We start from the raw sequence: 9,761 nt of genomic DNA, 5'->3' as shown, positions 1-9,761 counted from the left end.
AATCAATAGAATTTGGGACACAGATAAAAATATATTTTCTCATGACAGGGAAAATCGAGTGGAGATAAAGTGGGCAAACACTGATAAGTACAATGAGACAGCAAGGAGACATGTTGTAAAAAATGTAGAGGTTAATCTCCATAGCCTTGGGTTGTTATAGGCTGCCATAGGGAATCCTAGGGTACAAGCAACTGAATAGGAGGTGACAAAGGTGCACAGCAGGATTGGGATGAGTAGGGAAGTCTCTGGCTTCCATCAGAAATCAAGGAAACAATGGGTATAGCAAATATGCATCACTTGACTTTTCTTCCCATAGAGGAACCTGGAAGTGGAGCCACAAAGCCACATCATAAGATCAGATAACATCAGCGAAGCCAAAACATGAATAAATACAGTGTAGCTGGTCACACAAATATGTTGTTCTCAATATGTCAGAAATCTTGGATTATTCTTTGCCTTTCTGTTCTCTCTTTCTGTTGAAGCAGTGGGACAAGAAACCAGCCTGTGCCTGCAGAGAAATTCATACCTCAACAGCTGATTGGATATCTTGAAGCAAAGATACTCTTCAGTACATGACGATTCCTAATTTCATATATTTTGAATGAAAACAGAGAAATCTTAATATCATAGAACTGTTTAGCCAGCATTACATAGCTGTAACAACTGTCCATGTTTATTTTACAGAGTCACTGACTTTTTAAATAACACTTGGTCATATGTGAGGTTAAATTCAATAAAGGATGAGAGAATATTTGATTTTATTATAACACACTAGTCACCATGTTAAATTACCTTCTCCTACAGCAGGGAAAATGATTCTTGGGAGCTGATTTGTTATTATGGAGGAGGATGAAAGGGCAAAACGTGGAGAAACTTGTGTGTAGGAATGTAAATATGTTGATTATCCACAGCCTTGGATTGTCAAATGCCACAGTATATATAACTAATATGAAGGACATTGAGTAGGAGAGGACAAAGGTACAGACAAGGGTCAAGATGGTTTTTGTGGCTCTGTCTTCAGGTGAGACTCTGAGGGTGTGTTGTGCACTGTGGATGTGCTGTAACTGACTCTTGTGCCTACAGAGGATGCTCACCATGAAGACACTGGCCCAGATCACCAGACATAAGTACAGACCATCAGTGAAACAAAGCAAGGACAAATGTAGTAAAGTTACAGTATTGCCAAAAACAATTGCTGAGCAGTACCCCAACTTGATTTTCTTAGTAACGTTATTGTTATTATAAGGATCAATTACACCTATAGTTGTTCTGCTGTTTAGAAGAGGATGTACAAGCCAGCTGAGTGAGCAGGACAGAACTATGTACTTTGAGACTGAGTTTTTAAGTTTCATCCACTTGGAGTTGCTGGGGCTGATTGTAATTGCTTGGAAGCAACTCATGAGGCAGGTGCAGTGGAGGGAAATGCCCGGGCCACTCGTTTACTGTAGAGAGTGAGTTTACATAAAAGGTCACCCAGGAGGAATTGCCCAGCTGTACCATTATGTGTGGAATTACCCCTGAGATAATAACCAAGGAATTGGCTAAAGTCAAATGCCTTAAAATATGGTCTTTGGGCATCAGACTTTTCCCAATGAATACAGATGTGATATAAGGAAGAAGAATTGACCAATTGCCAAGAATCCCAACAGCTGTTTGAGAAAAGAACAAAATCCCCATCGGCAAGTTCTCAGGAACCATGTTCTTTGCACCTGAAACAGACAAATTTAACCTCATCAGTACACTCGGGAAGAAAACATTTAAATGTATATTAATTTTTAGTATCTCAAATTGTATCACTATATCACCATTGTTTCACTTATTGTTTCCTCCACTGATCAATTTCTAGAAAGATTTTACATTGATGTAAATTTATAGTGAGATCAGTCACAATTTTGATGACTAGATAAGAAACTTTAATGATAGAGACCCTTAAGTAGCCTCAGGTTTTCAAACTTCTCACCATAAATAAAAATGTATCACGCACACACACACACACATACACACACACACACACACACACACACACACACACACACACACATAATTATTGTTGTCTTTGTATGTCTCATTCTTGAAGATGATTCTATGAAGATATACCTGTGTATCTATCACAATATCAGTGAGATTGCACCAGCCTGGATACTGATCAATAGATCAATGGGTACTGAAAATGTGGTACATCAATCCTGGAGAGGTGGTTCATCAGCTAACAGCATTTGCTCCTTACTGGTGGCCATGTCAGAGGAACAGCAGATGGCAATTGGCTTCAAGGGATCGGTCCATCAGAAAACAAAACCCTGGTGGGTGAGTCTTGGATAGACAAGGCCTCAAGAGCCTCAGCACCAGAATGTTCCTTGCTACTGCTGTGTCTCTGGTGGGTGAATCTTGGATAGGCAAGGCCTCAAGAGCCTCAGCACCAGAATGTTCCTTGCTACTGCTGTGTCTTTGCATGTCTGTCACTGCTGTTTTGTCTTGTATCTGGCATGGTGTGAATGGGTGTTGGGGGATCCCCACTGCCCTTAATACAGTATTATCATTTCTTGAAAATATCCCATTCTACTGGGCATTTTTGCCTGTAGATTATTATGAAGATGATTTCCTCCTATGTTGTGCCATGTAACTGAAGCAATGATTTTATGCAATAATAGTGTTAGTTTAAATAGGATTTTGATGATTGAGGGTTTTTAATAAATATAGTAAGGCATTATGATAGAGGTTAGTTAAGTGGAAAAATTAACATAGGTAAAGGGAGAATAAAATGTTGCCCCTGCCTCTGATAAAGCAGTGGTTGCTGAGGATATAAACTCAAACAAGGAAGTGTCACACAGCTAGAACACATGAATTCCTCTTGAGGAGCCATATGTACTGTGGCTTAGGTTAATGATTAAGAAAAACAACTAAGTCCCAGTAACACAGCTACTTAAATTCTATATGGGAGATGTGTTCACAGGTTTCAGAGTGTATCATAGCTGAAACAGAGTCTTAAAATGACTTCAGGTTATGTTAAGATGTTTTGATAATAGCTCTGAAGTGAAAAACCCAAGAAGACAATCTAAAGTTTTAGAAAGGCACACAGCTGAGTTACAGATTCATTAAGGCTAGAGATAAAAAACAAAGCAGCCCAATTATTATTAGGTGACATACTTTTCTTGCTAGGATGAGTTATTGATCAAAGGCAATGATTAATTCCTTGTGCCTATTTCTACCCTCAGTTTCCTGATATAAAAAACTGTTGATTAGTGGGTATGTGCCCTGAGGATTTAAAATAGAACTGACTGATTCTTTTTCATATATAAAAGTTTAGATTTGTGATTTTTCTATCATTTCTTATAAGATTACCTTTTGAGATAAGTAATAAAATAATTGGTCCTTTCTTTGTAACTACAAAATATAGCCTGCCAGTAAAAGAACTGGATAAAAAATACCTCGCTTGCTTATACTCTGTTAATCTATAACAAGTTGCTTGGACATGAATGTATGTGGGTTCTTGGGAAACTTGTTTTTCACCTGTAATACGTAAAATGTTTAATCATGCAAGGGATATGGAAAACATGCTGTTTTTTACATGTATTAACTATAATCATTCACTTCAAAAATAGAATGTAATCACATTATAATTTTTATAGTGCCTGAAAGATTTGTTAGGGTGTGTATATAAGCTCTAGAAGAAAAATAAAGACAGAATACAGAAGAAAGAAATGTTCAAGACAGTATGTGTATGTGTTTTCCCTTATCCCCTCAGATAAAAGTCTTAGTATGCTGACTCTGTGGATCCCCTTTATGTCTGGCACTGTTGGAGACTGGTCCTCATGGCATCTGTAGCTGCTCTTCTAGAGGACCAGGTTTAGTTCCCAGCAATCATATGATGCCTACAGCTGCCTGGAACTCCAATTCTAGGGGATCTGATGTCCTCTTCTGACCTCTGAGAGCATAAGGCATGCACATGATACACAGACACACATAATAAAATAAATAAATTTATAAAAAGGAAAATGTAGTAACTGTATAGAATAGAATGTTATTCACCTGTAGATAGAAATGATATTATGAAATTTGTAAACAAATTATTGGACTTAGAATTTATTATATTGTACAATGTAACCCAGATTCAGGAACACAAATACTGCATCTCTCTCATTTTCATGTTTTAGCTTTTAATATCTATTAGTGTGTCTGTATCTATCTATCTATCTATCTATCTATCTATCTATCTATCTTGTATCTATCTATCTATCATCTATCTATCTATCTATCTATCTATCTATCTATCTATCTATAGTGAAAGTGTGGCTATAGGGCTTGAAATTAGAAAGATAATCTCAGGAGAGGAAAAATGGGTCTGGAAGACATGATGGTGGGCCAACAGAAGACACATGTATAGTCAAGGCAGAAAAGCAGCTGCTGAAGGTAGAACAGTGCAGGAGGGGAGTGCAGCGTGGGAGAGGAGAACCATCAAAACTAATTACAATTTCTAAGGCATAGCAAGAACACACTGAAGGAACATACATGAAGGAACCTTGCTCTGCTGCATCAGTGGAGTGCTAACGTGAAGATGATAATGTGGAAATGATACGGGCATATGGCAGTCAGTGGTCAATGATTGAGAGTCACAGGGATCAACTTGTTTTCTTCCTGTTGGTGAAAAACCATAAAGGTCATGCTTCAGCTTGGTATGCTTTGTTTTTGTTGTGTGTGTGAATTTTGAAGCTCTCTTAGTAATGGCAGCTTTTGATAGGCGATTTTTCTTTTGAGAGTGGCTGAAACCCTGTATTACAGCAATGATGATAGGGTTGGAGAATTCCAAACATACTCCAGTATCCTTTTCAAAAGTGGGGGATACAACTGTTCATCCACAGTTACTATCGGTGTGTCTCACACATGACAAGTGAACATATAGTGCAAGCCTAGGTGGAAATTTTTACTGGAAAAAGAAAGCAATAAGACCAAATATCTGTCTTAACTCAAATTACCTAATCCACCAAGATACAAGGCCATGTTCCAACATGTTGGGGTTACCATTTGTGAGAGTGGAAAAAAAAATTGAATGATAAAAATGCTTGCTTTCATTGCTTTTAAAAAAATTAATCCTTTATGTTCATATTTCATTAATATAAAAGAAGTGAAAAAGATTTTGCTTCCAATAGGTCTCTGGTGTTTCTCCTGCAGACACACAAAATGAAGTTTATAAGTAAGTTGGCGCCACCCATCTAGAAAACATAAACCATGTTCCACACAGTGTCATCAGTTGCCAAGTGTCTGTCTGAATGCAGTGCCTCCCACAGGCAGAGTTATTACAGTGACCTGCTGGTGTACATTATAATGTTGGTGTCTCCACAATGTGAAGATACAACATGAAATGTTAGCCAGACAGATCTAACCATCAGTTAAAGAGACAGAGTCAGAAATTGTACTACAAAGGTTAGGGTTTGAAACTGTATCAATGCTTGCACAACTCTGTCTTTGAGGAGCTAGCTGAAAAATTATAACAGAGAAAGAGGGGAATAAGAGGGAAGAGGGCTAACATGGGACTATGAGAGTCGGTATCTATCAAGTTAACATCTTTGAAAGGTCAATTCAAGACCAGCTCCCTAATCACCCAAGGAACATCTCTGACTTGAGCCAGCAGGGGTTGTTCCTTGACAGAATCCTTAGGAGGAAAACTCCAGGGGATCAGACATAAAGAAGATAGAACAGGTGGGCTTAGGAGGTCTTGTGCAGGCTACATCTTATGGCAAGCAAGCTTATAAAGAAGTACAGCATCTTGTATGCTAATTTCAGGGTAGAAATTGGGCAAAATTAGAAGAAAGCTAATCAAACAGAGTTGTACAAGCAGATCATAGAATACCTCAAAGGCACCACAGGCCCTAGATTGATTACTCCAGTTTCTTTTTTTCCAGGGGTAAAAGCCAAGTTTCCAGGAACAATCTTAACTCTTAAGGCCCTGGTCCCAGCTCCAGACTGGCCTTGCCAAGTCTGCTCCTCTGCATAGAACTAGGTTTCTTTTGCGCTTTCATCAGGACTTCTGAGAGGTCTCAAACCAACCTACCTTTCAATATATCTCCATATCATGATGCCATGAATATATATGCACATGAAGAAGATTCCAGTGTAGATTCCATGTTTTTCATGGTATAAGAAGATACTCCTCGTGGTTCTTCCTCTCTCTTTCTTCTACTCATAGATGTTTCTACTAAGTCACACACTTGCTTAATAGAGCTGTGGTAATGAGCTGTTATGAGGTAGAGAGAGAGAGCAATCAAATACATTGTGTAGAACGAGAGACTTAACACAGCACACTAGCCTGAAATTAGACAGGGAGAAGGGAATAAGACAAAATATATTGGTTTATAGGGTAAAAACCTTCAGGCTATTGAGCAATGTGGGAAAATCCAATAAGGTAATAGACACTGTATTCAAACCAGACAGCTCTAACGAGTCAGATTTTGTGATAAATACCATATTTGGGATCAGTCATTTCACCAGCCTGTAATAATAAGCAATTAATTCAAAAGAATGGGAAACAGAATATGTACACAGAAAATGAAGAATCTAGAGACAAAATAGTTCGTTGGTAGACATATGGCTCAGTACAAAATTTCTTCAAGAATATGGAGGAAATGTGATAAAAGGCCCATCCCAGAAGTTGAATGCCAGTAGTCTACCTGGCATACTTCCAAGGAGAGCTCTCCAAAAATTTATTTTGCAAAGCCAGGAAGTGTCTTTCAGCCTGGGCATCAAGGGAGTTTGAGAAGCTGTGTCTGTAATTGTAGTGGATTCACATACAGAGGGAAGCACTCAGAAGCAACAGTTCCCAGAATGCCCTGCTGCCTTGCTCCCCTGCAGTGTTCTTTGCTTGTGCCTGGTCCTGTCTAGCCCATGATGCTCTTTTTGGGGTTTTGGAAGTGACAAGACTCCTCATCACCTTTTTACTTGAACCCTGGGCTCATGTCCTAAAAGTCTCAGACTACACCAGGAATGGTCAGATCTACACCAGTCAACAGTTAGCTTTCCCCTTTGGTTTTCAATTAGGACTCGTCTTTACAGTTTTCCCGATGAGGTGCTGAGGATAGCAGTAACTGTGTTTTCTCTGCCATCCCCTAAACTGATGCAGAAGGGTATTTATTGTCTCAAACTTTTGAAAAAGTAACTGAAAGAATTCTCTGTTGCTATGTTATTTTACACAGGGATTCTGATTTAGTCTGCAAGGAGAAGAAACAGTCAGTCACACTGTGTTTGAGCTTGCCTGCCAGCCTGCCTGCCTGTCAATCTGGATGCTTTTGTTTGCATTTATATTTATATTATATAGAGAGATGTGAATGGTATTGATGTATCACAAGATAGAAAGGGACCCTTTGGAGTTTGTAGGAGGCATCAGTTTGCACTGAGTGGGAAAAGCAGGAGACAGTCCATCCCTTGCCAGCAAGAATAGCTCCCATTTTATGTAATTTCAGGATCTTACTTCAATACTTAGCAATAGTGACCTTCCCTTATTCCCTTCTACCTATAGATTCTCCAGTCACCTGTGACTTTATATAAATAGAAAATGTACTTACAGTGTACTCTGTGAAACACAGAAGTTGTTGTAGTGGGTGTTGTAGTGAATGACCGAGTCTGTCTTGTTGAGATGAGACTCTGGTCCCTCACTTAGAGGCTTATAATTCCCTGGTCTTCTTCCCCATAGGAGCTGTGATTTTTACCTCCAGATCCATAACAGCATCTACATGGGGGATTAAGAATACCTTTTCAACAGCCTTGCTCCACTTACCTGTAAATGAAAAAAAATACAGATTAAGACAGCAAATCCACAGAAGCAATTATAAAGAGTTGGGAAGAAAACTTCTGTGTGAGCCCTTAGAGTACACAGGATGTCACAAGGGGAGCCACACAAGTCCTATGCTTGGGGTGGGAGGAGGCACAAGGCAGTTATATGGTTCTGTCTGGATTTAGACAGACCTGACAGCTTTTCTTCAACACCTAATATCTTGGGAGAGTTCAGAAGTTAGTAACTAGCACTAAGGGGCATTAAAATAGGAGATTCCACAGATCTCTTGTATCTCATTTTCTTAAAGTATTTTTTTATTGAAAATAGATTATTTTCTCATACAATATATCCTAATTATAGCTCCTCTCTCTCTCTACCCCTCCAAGTTTTCCCACCCCCAGATCAACTCTCTTTCTGTCTCTCATTAGAAAAGAACAAGTTTTTAAGAGATAAAAACAAAACATAATAAGATAAAGCAAAAACCATCCTATCAAAGTTGGACAGCCAAGCCACTAGTTAACTAAGAGATCCAAGAGAAGGTACAAGAATCAGAGACCCACTCATTTATATATTTAGGAGTCCCATAAAAGTACTGTGCTAATAGTTACAATATACACAGAGGACCTGGTGTGGACCCTTGCAGACCCTGTGCTTGTTGCTCCAGTCTCTGTGAGCTCATATGCCTCATACTTAGTTGATTCAGAGGGCCTTGTTCTCCTGGTGTCCTCCATCTGTTCTGGAACTTACAATGTTTCTGTCTCCTCTTCCACAGGATTCCTTGAGCTCTGAGTGGGGGGGATTTGATGGAGACCTCCAATTTAGACTCTCTCTCAGCATGTGAGTCTCTCCATCTTTTTCCATTTGCTGATGAAGGAAGTTTCCTTGACGATGGCTGGATAAGGCACTGATCTGTGAATTTAACAGAGTATTATGAGAAATCATTTTATTAATATTTTTATACCCATAGTTTTTGGTTTTACCTTAGGACTCTGGGATATCTAGTCTTCGGTTCTTGGATTCCCAAGCAGGGTTGGGTATGGGTTCCTTCTCATTGGAGTGGGCCTTAAGTCAAATCAGACATTGATTGGCTACTCCAACACGGTCTGTGCCTGTGTTATTCTAGTGTATTTTGCAGGCAGGACAGATTGTAGGTCAAAGGATTTTTGGCTTGGTTGGTTGGTGTCCATGTTTCTGTTTTGGTACCCTACAGAGTACCTTCCCACCCAAAGAGACTAGAATATGGGGCTGAAAGCTGCATGTAGGCACTAGAATGTCTCTCCATGTTCAATGAGTTGTGTGAGTGTTGTCCTTGGCAATGAGACCTCACTGTCAGTTTTTGAAGAGCAACAAGTCTTTGTATTAATAACAGCTTGAGTTGTTTGGGGATTTCCATAGGACCCCCTTGGCCAACAACCCACCTGCATTTTACCCAGTTCTGCCACTGGAAGCCTCCCCTGGCTACAAGAGAGGGCCTGTTGAGACTCCATATCACCCATTACTTGGAGTACTTATTAGAGTCATCTTCATACATTCTAGAATGTTCCACTGCACTAGGTTTCCACACCACCCCCCAATTCTAGCTATCTCTCTCTCCACTCTCTCCTTCTACTCCATCTTGCCCCCAACCCGGTACCCCTCACTCCTGTTCCACCATCTCCCAGTCTGCCTGAAAAATCTATTCTATTGCCTATTGCCCCTTGCAGAGAGATCCACATTGTAGTAGGTAGCCATTACAGCTTTGACCTGGAAGTTCCAACCCCCACTGAGGCTTCCGTCATGGTCACGCCTACAAGGTGGGGCTGAGAGAGGATGTTGAAGACCCCGAGTTCTGGATGCCAGGGATCTCTTGGTTCCCTGGACGCTGGAGGTAGACTGAGCAAAGTTCTCCAGAGAACACCACCGGACTGCAACATACCTCTCCCAGACCCTGTAACCTAACTATTCATTTGTAAGTTACACCACTAAATAAACCTCCCTTTTAACTACGTGGAGTGGCCTT

At 39.9% G+C, this 9,761-nt stretch overlaps 1 pseudogene; it reads right to left on the bottom strand.

Moving 5' to 3' along the window:
- Positions 1-788: 788 nt before the first annotated feature.
- On the bottom strand, positions 789-1,734 carry LOC118585337 (annotated as a pseudogene).
- Between the last annotated feature and the right edge of the window lie 8,027 nt (positions 1,735-9,761).

This window comes from Onychomys torridus, chromosome 1 (assembly GCF_903995425.1).
Source record: "Onychomys torridus chromosome 1, mOncTor1.1, whole genome shotgun sequence".
NCBI classification, from domain to species: domain Eukaryota; kingdom Metazoa; phylum Chordata; class Mammalia; order Rodentia; family Cricetidae; genus Onychomys; species Onychomys torridus.
The sequence above is the reverse complement of the archived record's forward strand: the minus strand, read 5'-3'. Positions and strand labels throughout refer to the sequence as shown.